At 38.1% G+C, this 13,619-nt stretch overlaps 1 long non-coding RNA gene across 1 annotated transcript; it reads right to left on the reverse strand.

The window, feature by feature from the left end:
• Positions 1-10,779: 10,779 nt before the first annotated feature.
• On the reverse strand, positions 10,780-12,573 carry LOC138208412 (uncharacterized). The gene is made up of 5 exons (XR_011179091.1): positions 12,516-12,573; positions 12,279-12,353; positions 11,661-11,756; positions 11,519-11,547; positions 10,780-11,191 (listed from the first exon to the last, which is right to left on the reverse strand). It is a non-coding gene; the product is annotated as an uncharacterized lncRNA (long non-coding RNA).
• Between the last annotated feature and the right edge of the window lie 1,046 nt (positions 12,574-13,619).

Here is a 13,619-nt window from a genome sequence, read left to right on the forward strand (position 1 = left end):
TATTTATTTTTGGACCCGCGGCCGTTTATAGGAAAGAATTCGGTCACTTCTGGGACACATAGATAAATCTCTTAAATATTTACCTGATATCTTGTCACGTTCGCATCAGATGTTGTCATATTTTTCTTATCAACAGTTGTATTACATTTATATTTAAAAAAAAATGAAGATCTATGCTCGAACACTGACAGGTTTTCTGAGAGCCCGGCCTGCAGTCCAGTCCAGGATTATCATGAGTGTTAGTCTGGGATCAATGGATTTCTGCTCCCCATTGACCCCCAACACCCCCCACACCCCCACCTCTGAGAGCTTATCCAGCATCTATCTGGTCAGTGGAGGCACTCCCCCCTCCCCTGACCCCCCCATCCAGCCCAGCCCCTTTTTCTCTCCGACCCCCCCCCCCCCCCCCCCCCCCCCCCCCGACCCCCACCTGCAAACTCAGGCCCGGAGCCGGGCGTCGGGTTTAACTCCAACCTGCTGCGTTTACAACAACAACAAAAAAGTTTTAATTAAACACTTAACGGAGGGGGGGGGGGGGGGGGGGGCAAGCGGGAGAGGGGTGGGGGGGGCTCTCCTCGCTGCAGCGCCTTCAACATGCAAATGTGTTGAAGGAGTTGAGTAGCTTCACATTCCTCAGCTGCTGCTGCTTTCTTTCTTTATAAAGCCGCCTCACAATAGAGCCTGCAGGGCGCTGACGGTCCCGGGTACAACTCTGCCTTTTAAAACCTCGTCTTCGTTCACTTATGTACGACAGACAGTCCTCAGCGTGACGTGGATAAATAGTGCATGTTCCCGGTGTAAACAGAGGACCTCCCACATGTCCAGGAACCACTGAAATCTGCAAGCTGGAGGTCACGTGACCGGCAGGTGCAAAGGACATCAAGCCAAGGAAGAGCACCAAGGCCTCGCCTGGCTCCGCCCACCTGTTGATTGTAGTCTGGAAACACCTCAGGAGGGTGAACCAATCAGCGACCTCAATGACATTAAAGTCAAGCGCTCGTCCCAACAATAGCAGCAGTGGTGGAGTCCAACCACACAGGCTGTATATAGAAGTGGGCGTAACTTCCTGCAATACCAGCGAGTGCCACTAGAGGTCGGCTCCAAAAAGCCTCCGGCTCCATAGACTCCCATTCAACTTCTCTCATCAAATCCAAAGTGAATAAAATGTGTCCATCAGTTATCTCGGTGTTGTTAGCTAAAGTCACTCCTTCTTATTAGTTTTCTGGAGGTCTTTATGAAAATAACTCCAGCATTAATTCGGCCTGGTTGCGGGGGCGTGTCTGTTTGATTGACAGGCCTGTGGTGCAGTCAGGTTTCCGCTATAGGTGGGCGGGGCATAGTGACCAATCAGATTGAGTCAGATCCAACCTCTGGACGCTGGAGGGAACCAAATAGCTAAAAATCAAACAACAATATCTATATAACTAAACTATGTGCTGTATTTTTATATCAACTCATTATTCTAGTCTAAGTGATACTCTATTAAAGATAATCACTTTAAGAGTTAATTTTTTAAATTATCATTTGCATAATGTAATTGACACATGATGATAAATTGTATGTTCGACCGTCAAAATCTCGCTGTATTCCTGAGAGCAGTTGGACAGATAAATCCAGGAGACAGATAAACCATGACTGGGGTGTCGTCATGTCTGTAAATAAAATACCATCCAGATTACCAGACAACAAGACAATCTGCCCCCCACCCCCCTTCTACCCCCACCGTGTGTGTGTAAGTGTTTGCAGCTTCACCTCCATACAGAGCAGCGGTCTGCTTACAATACACAATACAGTCGCAGGCAATTATAAACTTCACGCCTGGAAACTTACTGCTGCTGACAGGACGACACCTGCACTGTATGTTAACGAAGGGGAGATTTATTTCACTCATTTACAACTTCACAAACATTTGAAGCTGTCGGGAAAAAACAGGAATATGAATTGTAGCATGTTTCAGGAGAAAATTATAGAATTTTTAACAGCAGTAGTTAAACTTGTAATATTATTATTATTTTTGCGGCAGACAAAAGTTGCCAGTTTTTTCCCTCTCAACAATACTTTATTTAACTTTATTACAACTTTATTGAATGAACAGGTTGATTTCTGCGTTGGTTTATATAGTTTACTGACTTTGTAATTTATATTCCTAACAACAGATTTTTCATTAGCGTTACTTTAAAACATAGACAAGGTGTTTATAGTAACGATGCAGCTGAAATAAAAATCCATTCATGGAAATAGGATTTATAATATACAGTCGCTAAAAGATTTTTTTTTTTCATGGTTTAGTGTTAAAAACACAGACTATGAAAACAATTTCATAGCTGCCGGGTTTAAAATTTAAGAAAATGCCTTAGTGCCTTTTGAAGTGCCTTAAAGTGTAATGCCACTGACTGCCACTAGGGGGATGTCTCCAAAAGACTCCCATTCAAAAAGCATCAAGTTCTCTCCAGAAATATAAGTCAGTAAATGTTTTCCACAAGTCATCATGGCATCATCAGATAAATTCTATGTTTGGGGGCATGTCTAGTTTGATTGACATGTCTGGGGGGAAGTCAGGTTTCCATTATAGATGGGCGGGGCATAGTGTCCTCAGGTTCTCAGTCAGATGCACCCCGAAGCTCGTCCAAATATGGTCACTTCTGGTTGAATTTAAATTAACTCAATCCCACATCGCCGTAAATCCCAAACCTAAAAACTTAAAAAAAAAAAAATTTAATGCAAGTTTTAGTTTTTTACACATATGATTATAATTTAGCATGATTAAGAACAAGTACAAAATCACATATTAATCGTATTTATTCTATTCTAGTTTACAATATGCAGCATTTCACAATTTTATCTTTCACTACATATTTATTCACACATTTTTAACAAAAATTTATATTTGAATGATAAAATAAAATGTTCCCTTCCTGTTAAACTGCTCGTGGTCTGAACGTCTTGCTTCTTGCTGTTGTCTGGCGGTCGGAGAGGAAACACCATTGGTGGCATTTCTTTTTTACGAGCAGTGGGAAGAACAGCAGCTGTCCACTAAATGAGCAGCTAACGCTAATTCAGCCGTTGAATGGTTCCAGAGGTTTATAACAGACAATCAGCGCCCACTGAGGAGCATCTATTAACACAACAGTGAGCCCGCTCAGGTCGTAATGACACTTTAAACAACATTTAAAGACCTCGACGTGAACAAGTTTAAGTTTTTCTACCTTCTCCACGGAGACAGGAGGGACGGGCCTGTTCATAATTTATGAGTCTCCTTATAAAGCTTCAAACAGGAGATTTGCACCAAGTATTCAGTAAATGACATGTTTTCAAAGGTGATAAATACAGACGGTGTTACATGTTGTTGTGAATAATAGACAGAAACAACTAAAAGTCATCATTTTTGTCATAATTAATGTATGAATTAATGAGTTATGGCCACAATCGTGTTTTGTGAGATCACAGTTACCTTTTACCACCAAGCTTTAATCAGTTCATCCTTGACTCCAAGTGAACATTGGTGCCAAATTTGAATAAATTCCATCAAAGTGTTGTGTTGTATTGTATTCAGAAGAATGCGACCAGCTGATATGAATGTAATGAGGTCATTTTGACTTTGACCTCTGACCTTTGATCATCAAAATTCATTCAAATAAATACCTTAGTCAAAGTTAATGGGGGTCCAAACTTAACAAAAATTAGCTCAAGACATTTCTGAGATATCGCATTTGCAAAAATTGAATGAACGGATAAGATGGACGAGAGGTGACCGTGACTTTGACCTTTGACCTGTGATCACAAAGTCTATTCAGTTCATCTGAGTTTAAGTGAACATTTGTGCCTAATGCGAAGAATCAATACATATTTAAGACCAAGTGAACAATCGTGGCGAATCAAAAAAAATTCCATGTGAGCATTCCTGAAATATTACATTTGTATTGTTTGTACCTGGTGATGTGTTTATTTCCTTTGTTGCAGTTGGTTGAATTGATGGTCTGATTGTTGTCTTTGTTGCAGTTGGTTGAGTTGTTGGTCTGATTGTTGTCTTTGTTGCAGTAGGTTGAATTGTTGGTCTGATTGTTGTCTTTGTTGCAGTTGGTTGAATTGTTGGTCTGATTGTTGTCTTTGTTGCAGTAGGTTGAATTGTTGGTCTGATTGTTGTCTTTGTTGCAGTTGGTTGAATTTTTTGGTCTGATTGTTTTCTTTGTTGCAGGTTGAATTGATGGTCTGATTGTTGTCTTTGTTGCAATTGGTTGAATTGTTGGTCTGATTGTTGTCTTTGTTGTAGTTGGTTGAGTTGTTGGTCTGATTGTTGTCTTTGTTGAAACTTCATCTGAAAAACTGAAAACAACAATGGGGCAAAATAACTGTACGGTGAAAACGTACTTCATGTTACCTTGACAACAACAGAGGACACAAACTGCAAAATTTTCTCCTCCGACAGCTCGAACTAGGTCCACCTGATTCAGAGGCTTCAGTGGGCTGAACGCACATCAACAGACTTATCCAAAATCCCACAGACAGGTTTGGTGGATGTCCAACGTATTTAATACCATTTAGACAAGTAATGATACGATTTTTTTAATCCAACCTTCTGATGCAGTTAATCATGTAACTAGATTTAACACCTAGAGGTTGTAGTACTCTGTACTTTCTCGAGAAACTAAAGAGGAAGTGTTTGTGGTGAGGATGTGGGTTGAACAGCAGAAGAGCTCTGCAGCTTGGTTTTACTAACGATGACCAGATAAACATCAGAAACACTAATGCTTCTCACATTAATGAGCGTCTGACTGAACCATCTTTAAGCGTCCCAACATCCAACTTCAAGATGTTTCATCAGAGTCTGTTTGACGGAACAACTTCAGGGTTGGTTCCTGCTTCGCTCGCTGCAGACATGAACCTTCGGTCCTGTAATGCTATCTGAGGATTTAGGAGTCTGTTGTAGCTCCAATCAGAGGAGATCCACCGGAGGTCCTTAGAGACTGAGGACCTCTGGTGGCCGGAGGGAGTAACACAAGGAACAAAACCATGACAGACTTGTAGTGTGGTCTGGAGGTGTCTGAGACAGAACTACAAAACACACTGTGAAAGAGGAAATGAGGAATCTTTATAATTATCAATTTTACATCATTAGCCGTAGCAAAGACATTTTATTACAGATAACATTAAGACATGAAGCTCATTCATGTCAAATATTCTACATTAAATTCAGTTAAAATCTTTTCACTGAAAACAACTTAAAAAGAAACAGGGAATCTTAATCTCAGAGCTACATGTTGCAACAGGAAGCTAAAAAGTCAAATACAATAAGAATGAAAGAGTTATTATAAGTTATATTTCTTGTTAGATTAATGTCAAATCCAGCTGTTGTGTTCTGATTTAAATGCAGATTAAAAAAACTTTTGCACCTTAACATGAGAGAAAATCCAGACTTGAACTTCTTGAAATTTCAGCTTGAAATAGAAACAACTCATCTCAAAAAACACATCGTCATGTTGGTAAGAAAACACAAAGACATAAAAAGTAGTACAAATATTTGCTGATTCTGTTTCCTACTCGTGTAAAACGTGATGAGATGATGTTTAACAGCAGTGGAGTCATTTCTGTTGATGATCAGCGGAGTTGGAAGGAAACAGAAAGTTCTCCGATGTTTTCATAGTTCACTGTACCGACGTCTTCATCGTTATGCACCTGTGGAAAACAACACAACACTGTTTACACTGAGTTTAAACTGAGGTCATAGTTTGTGGTATTGTTGAGATGAACTATCTCATGTTGTCACGTTTATCTTTTATTTTCATCTTCTCGTGCAACTTTCAGTTTTTCTGGTATAAATGTTCAGTTTAGATTTCCTAAAGATTCCTTCGCTGAGATAAACACTTCATTTCAAAACACAGTTGTGCAATTTTAGCTCAATTTTCTTCTCTCATGTTTCTTCAGTTATAGAAACAAATATCACAAACACTTGTTTTTATCTGGAAAGTTATAACTGAATATTCAGTGTTTAAACTTACAGTGTTTTCTTCCTTCTGCTTTTGGTTTCCTGAAAAGACAAAAAGACAAAATAAAGAGTCGACTTTTGCTTCCACAGAAAAACTAACTTCAGGTTTATCAGAAGTTTTTGTGTAGAAAAGTTTCCTCTGTGAACGTTCTCACCTTTAATTCTTGTCCAAATGTGGACTGAAACAACAGATATCACGAGTGCTGCTAAACCCAAAGACACGACGATGCACCTCAACAAATATGGAAAACCTGAAATCAATAAAGAAACATTTGGGCTTCAGGTTTTTTGTTCTGTGTATTAAATGACATGTTTTCAAAGGTGATCAATGCAGTCGGTGTTACATGTTGTTGTGAATAATAGACAGAAACAAATAATAGTCATGTCATCCTGTTAGAAAAGTGCATATTAATTAATGTATGAATTAATGAGTTATGACCACAATTGTGTTTTGTGACATCACAGTTACCTTTTACCACCAAAGTTAATGTTGGTCCCAAATTTGAAATAAATTCTCTCAGGAAGTTTCTGAGATATCTCGTTCACAAAAATTGAATGAACGGATAAGATGGACGAGAGGTGACAGTGACGTTGACCTTTGACATGTGATCACCAAAATCGATTCAGTTCATCTGAGTTTAAGTGAACATTTGTGCCTAATATGATGAATCAATACATCTTTAAGACCAAGTGAACATTTGTGCCGAATCTAAAAAAAATTCCATGTGAGCATTCCTGAAATATTACGTTTGTATTGTTTGTACCTGGTGATGTGTTTATTTCCTTTTTTGTCGTTGGTTGAATTGTTGGTCTGATTGTTGTCTTTGTTGTAGTTGGTTGAATTGTTGGTGTGATTGTTGTCTTTGTTGTAGTTGGTTGAATTGTTGGTCTGATTGTTGTCTTTGTTGAAACTTCATCTGAAAAAATGAAAACAACAACAGGACAAAATAACTGTACGGTGAAAACGTACTTCATGTTACCTTGACAACAACAGAGGACACAAACTGCTGATATTTAAACTTCAAAAAGTGTTTTGTGTGATTAAACATCAGTTTGATGATTTTAAACAGTTTTCTCACCTGACGTCTGATGACTGAAGGAAAGCAGATGCTCTTCATTAGTTATAACATGTCTCACTTTACACTTCAATGACTTATAAAACTCTGACTTCTGATCAACATGAGATGTTGTAAATGTCACGTTGGCAGAACACATATATGATGATGTCATCATGTCCGAGGAGGTCTTCATCCACTCCACTCTGTATCTGCTGTCGTCATATGTCAACACAGAGCAGGTCAAGGTGAATGTCTCTTCCTCTTCATAGTCAGTTACTGTTGAAGATGTGTTGAGAAAGACAACAAAGGTTAAATCAACTTGATCAATAAAATCAGAATTATTTAATTTTTTTCACAATTTTGTTCCGACAGTTTGACCTGAAAACACAATAATGTAATAAATACTCACTCTTAACAACAGACAGACCAACAACAGAGTCTGTTACTGTTTGTTCTGATATGGGCTGTCTGCAGATGTAACGACCAACATCTTCATCTGTGACGTTCTTTATAACCAGAGAACAGTTGGATGTAACACTCAGTCTGTCTGATTTAGATCCAACATCTGGTCCAATCTGCCCTCTATTAATCAGCTGTATAAATTCATAGCTGCTTAGATCAATGAAAAAATAGTACATGAAGTCACAGCTACGTTGACCAATTATCACATCTTGACAAGGCAAAGTGACATCATGTCCAAGTCTGACAGTGAAGGACAGACGTTGTCCAGCTGTTGCTGTCGAGGAGAAGAAAGAGAAATGTGACAAACTGTATCATTAAGATGGCTGAAAAAACAAGAATCAATTAAACTCATCACGTTACAAACAAATCGTATCCGTCTCAGTTGAAGGAAGAATATTTGTATTTTAAGGTTTCTGATATGAATTCTTACCTGTAAACTGAAGCATCAGCACCAGAAATAAAGACATTTGACTACATTTGAACGCAGACATCCTGCTTCTGTCTCTCTTGTTCTCACTTCCACAAATGACACAATCACTGTTGTAACTTCTTTAATATGAACATAGTTTCTCCTTCCTGTGAAGACTGAACTGTTACTTCCTCATAGTGACTTCAGTCCACGTTTTCTATTCTAAATATTTTAATTGATTCAGGATATTAATTTATAATCTCCCTAAACTTTGTGAAGCTTCTTCCATCTTTTAATGTTTACGTACAGCGTGTAAAATAAGTATTGAACACGTCACCATTTTTCTCAGTAAATATATTTCCAAAGTTTCTATTAACATGAAACTTTCACCAGATGTTGGTAACAACCCAAGTAATCCATACATACACAGAAACCAAAACAAATAAGTTCAGAAATGAAGTTATGTTGTAATGATGTGAAATGACACAGGGAAAAATTATTGAACACATGAAGAAAGGGAGGTCCAAAAAGACAACAGCTGAAGTCTGTCAGTAAATAGAAAGCAATCCGGCCTCTTGTCAGTGCAAATTAATATCAGCTGGTTCAGTCCCAACCGATGGCCTAATACAAGGTGTCTCATTACCAAGGTGTCACACAAGAAACAACTAATGATGGGTGAAACCAAAGAGCTCTCTCAAGACCTTCGCAACCTTATTGTTGCAAAACATACTGATGGCGTTGATTACTGACGCATTTCTAAACTTCTGAATGTTCCAGTGAGCAGCGTTGGGGCAATAATCCGGAAGTGCAAAGAACATCATTTCACCATAAACTGGCCACGACCAGGTGCTCCTCGCAAGATTTCTGACAGAGGAGTGAAAAGAATTATCAGAAGAGTTGTCCAAGAGACAAGGACCACTTGTGCAGAGCTTCAGAAAGACCTGGAATTATCAGGAACAATTGTTTCAAAGAAAACAATAAGTAATGCACTGAACCTCCACGGCCTGTCTGCACGCTCATCACGCAAGACTCCATCGCTGAAGAAAAAGCATGTTGAAGCTCATTTAAAGTTTGCTGCTCAACATTTGGACAAACCTGTGAAATACTGGGAGAATATAGTCTGGTCAGATGAGAGCAAAATTAACTCTCTGGGTGCCATAATACACCATGTTAGGAGGACAACACTGCACATCACCCTAACAACACCAGACCAACAGTGAAGTTAGGAGGTGTGAACATCATGGTGTGAGCTGCTTTCAGCGTACGCTACTGGAAAACTTCACAGGATTGAAGGAAGGATGAATGGAAAAATGGACCGAGACATTCTTGATAGACATCTGCTGCCGTCTACCAGGATGATGAAGATGAAACGAGGGTGGACATTTCAGCAGGACAATGATCCCAAACACACAGCCAAGGAAACTCATCGGTTTCAGAGAAAGAAAATGAAGCTGCTAGAACGGCCCAGCCGATCACCTGACTTCAATCCAAGTGAAAATCTATGGAAAGAAGTGCAGATCAGAGTTCATAGAAGAGGCCCACGAAACCTTCAAGATCTGAAGACTGTTTGTGTGGAAGAATCAGCCAAAATCACACCTGAGCAATGAATACGACTAGTTTCTCCATTCAGGAGGCGTCTTGAAGCTGTCGTTACCAACAAAGGCTTTTGTACAAAGTATTAAAATAATATCATTAAGCGTGTTCAATACTTTTTCCCCGTGTCATTTCACATTATTACAACATAACTTCATTTCTGAAAATATTTGTTTTGGTTTCTGTGTATGTCTGGATTACTTGGGTTGTTACCAACATCTGGTGAAAGTTTCATGTCAATAGAACCTTTGGAAATATATTTACTGAGAAAAATGGTGACGTGTTCAATACTTACTTTACCTGCTGTATTTTGTGAACTCTTTTATATCCAATGTGTTCCAGTGATGTAACAACGGACGATTTCTTAATCAGCCAGAGAACAGAGGAAGTTGAACGTGTGACGATCGTCACTCGAGGTAAATGTTCGAGTTAAAGTGTCTTTTCTGTAGAAAAAGATCGAGTTCATGTTGAAGTTTGAAAGCAAACATGAACAGACTTTTCCAAAATCCCACAGACAGGTTTGGTGGATGTCCAACGTATTTAATACCTTTTAGACAAGTAATGATACGATTTTTTTGAATCCAACCTTCTGATGCAGTCAATCATGTAACTAGATTTAACACCTAGAGGTTGTAGTACTCTGTACTTTCTCCAGAATCTAAAGAAGAAGTGTTTGTGGTGAGGATGTGGGTTGAACAGCAGAAGAGCTCTGCAGGTTGGTTTTACTAACGATGACCAGGTAAACATCAGAAACACTAATGCTTCTCACATTAATGAGCGTCTGACTGAACCATCTTTAAGCGTCCCAACATCCAACTTCAAGATGTTTCATCAGAGTCTGTTTGACGGAACAACTTCAGGGTTGGTTCCTGCTTCGCTCGCTGCAGACATGAACCTTCGGTCCTGTAATGCTATCTGAGGATTTAGGAGTCTGTTGTAGCTCCAATCAGAGGAGATCCACCTGAGGTCCTTAGAGACTGAGGACCTCTGGTGGCCGGAGGGAGTAACACAAGGAACAAAACCATGACAGACTTGTAGTGTGGTCTGGAGGTGTCTGAGACAGAACTACAAAACACACTGTGAAAGAGGAAATGAGGAATCTTTATAATTATCAATTTTACATCATTAGCCGTAGCAAAGACATTTTATTACAGATAACATTAAGACATGAAGCTCATTCATGTCAAATATTCTACATTAAATTCAGTTAAAATCTTTTCACTGAAAACAACTTAAAAAGAAACAGTGAATCTTAATCTCAGAGCTACATGTTGCAACAGGAAGCTAAAAAGTCAAATACAATAAGAATGAAAGAGTTATTATAAGTTATATTTCTTGTTAGATTAATGTCAAATCCACCTGTTGTGTTCTGATTTAAATGCAGATTAAAAAAACTTTTGCACCTTAACATGAGAGAAAATCCAGACTTGAACTTCTTGAAATTTCAGCTTGAAATAGAAACAACTCATCTCAAAAAACACATCGTCATGTTGGTAAGAAAACACAAAGACATAAAAAGTAGAACAAATATTTGCTGATTCTGTTTCCTACTCGTGTAAAACGTGATGAGATGATGTTTAACAGCAGTGGAGTCATTTCTGTTGATGATCAGCGGAGTTGGAAGGAAACAGAAGGTTCTCCGATGTTTTCATAGTTCACTGTACCGACGTCTTCATCGTTATGCACCTGTGGAAAACAACACAACACTGTTTACACTGAGTTTAAACTGAGGTCATAGTTTGTGGTATTGTTGAGATGAACTATCTCATGTTGTCACGTTTATCTCTTATTTTCATCTTCTCATGTGCAACTTTCAGTTTTTCTGGTATAAATGTTCAGTTTAGATTTCCTAAAGATTCCTTCGCTGAGATAAACACTTCATTTCAAAACACAGTTGTGCAATTTTAGCTCAATTTTCTTCTCTCATGTTTCTTCAGAGTTATAGAAACAAATATCACAACCACTTGTTTTTATCTGGAAAGTTATAACTGAATATTCAGTGTTTAAACTCACAGTGTTTTCTTCCTTCTGCTTTTGGTTTCCTGAAAAGACAAAAAGACAAAATAAAGAGTCGACTTTTGCTTCCACAGAAAAACTAACTTCAGGTTTATCAGAAGTTTTTGTGTAGAAAAGTTTCCTCTGTGAACGTTCTCACCTTTAATTCTTGTCCAAATGTGGACTGAAACAACAGATATCACGAGTGCTGCTAAACCCAAAGACACGACGATGCACCTCAACAAATATGGAAAACCTGAAATCAATAAAGAAACATTTGGGCTTCAGGTTTTTTGTTCTGTGAATTAAATGACATGTTTTCAAAGGTGATAAATACAGTCGGTGTTACATGTTGTTGTGAATAATAGACAGAAACAAATAATAGTCATGTCATCCTGTTAGAAAAGTGTGTGGAATATTGTATTAATTAACGTATGAATTAAGAGTTATGACCACAATTGTGTTTTGTGACATCACAGTTACCTTTTACCACCAAAGTTAATGTTGGTCCCAAATTTGAAATAAATTCTCTCAGGAAGTTTCTGAGATATCTCGTTCACAAAAATTGAATGTACGGATAAGATGGACGAGAGGTGACAGTGACTTTGACCTTTGACCTGTGATCACCAAAATCTATTCAGTTCATCTGAGTTTAAGTGAACATTTGTGCCGAATGTGAAGAATCAATACATCTTTAAGACCAAGTGAACATTTGTGCCGAATCTAAAAAAAATTCCATGTGAGCATTCCTGAAATATTACATTTGTATTGGTTGTACCTGGTGATGTGTTTATTTCCTTTGTTGTAGTTGGTTGAATTGTTGGTCTGATTGTTGTCTTTGTTGAAACTTCATCTGAAAAAATTAAAACAACAACAGGACAAAATAACTGTACGGTGAAAACGTACTTCATGTTACCTTGACAACAACAGAGGACACAAACTGCTGATATTTAAACTTCAACAAGTGTTTTGTGTGATTAAATATCAGTTTGATGATTTTAAACAGTTTTCTCACCTGTCGTCTGATGACTGAAGGAAAACAGATGCTCTTCATTAGTTATAACATGTCTCACTTTGCACTTCAATGACTTATAAAACTCTGACTTCTGATCAACATGAGATGTTGTAAATGTCACGTTGGCAGAACACATATATGATGATGTCATCATGTCCGAGGATGTCTTCATCCACTCCACTTTGTATCTGCAGTCGTCATATGTCACCACAGAGCAGGTCAAGGTGAATGTCTCTTCCTCTTCATAGCCAGTTACTGTTGAAGATGTGTTGAGAAAGACAACAAAGGTTAAATCAACTTGATCAATAAAATCAGAATTATTTAATTTTTTTCACAATATTGTTCCGACAGTTTGACCTGAAAACACAATAATGTAATAAATACTCACTCTTAACAACAGACAGATCAACATCAGAGAATGTTTTTTGTTGTTCTGACATGATTTGTCTGCAGATGTAAAGACCAACATCTTCATCTGTGACGTTCTTTATAACCAGAGAACAGTTGGATGTAACACTCAGTCTGTCTGATTTAGATCCAACATCTGGTCCAATCTGCCCGCTATTAATCAGCTGTATCGTTCCTGGGATTCTTAGATCAATGAACGTCCAGTTAGTGATGTCACAGTTACGTTGACCAATTATCACATTTTCACAAGGCAAAGTGACATTATGTCCTTTGATATTGAAGAGAGACAGATGTTGTCCAGCTGTTGCTGTCGAGGAGAAGAAAGAGAAATGTGACAAACTGTAACATGAAGATGGCTGAAAAAACAAGAATCAATTAAATTCATCAAGTTACAAACAAATCGTATCCGTCTCAGTTGAAGAAAGAATATTTGTATTTTAAGGTTTCTGATATGAATTCTTACCTGTAAACTGAAGCATCAGCACCAGAAATAAAGACATTTGACTCCATTTGAACGCAGCCATCCTGCTTCTGTCTCTCTTGTTCTCACCTTCACAAATGACACAATCACTGTTGTAACTTCTTCTTTAATATAAATATAGTTTCTCCTTCCTGTGATGACTGAATTGTTACTTCCTTATAGTGACTAAAGTCCAAGTTTTCTATTCTAAATATTTAAATTAATTCAAGATGTTT

Source organism: Embiotoca jacksoni, unplaced genomic scaffold (genome assembly GCF_022577435.1).
Source record: "Embiotoca jacksoni isolate LCO1_2020_lvr unplaced genomic scaffold, fEmbJac1.0.p SCAF_37, whole genome shotgun sequence".
NCBI lineage: Eukaryota > Metazoa > Chordata > Actinopteri > Embiotocidae > Embiotoca > Embiotoca jacksoni.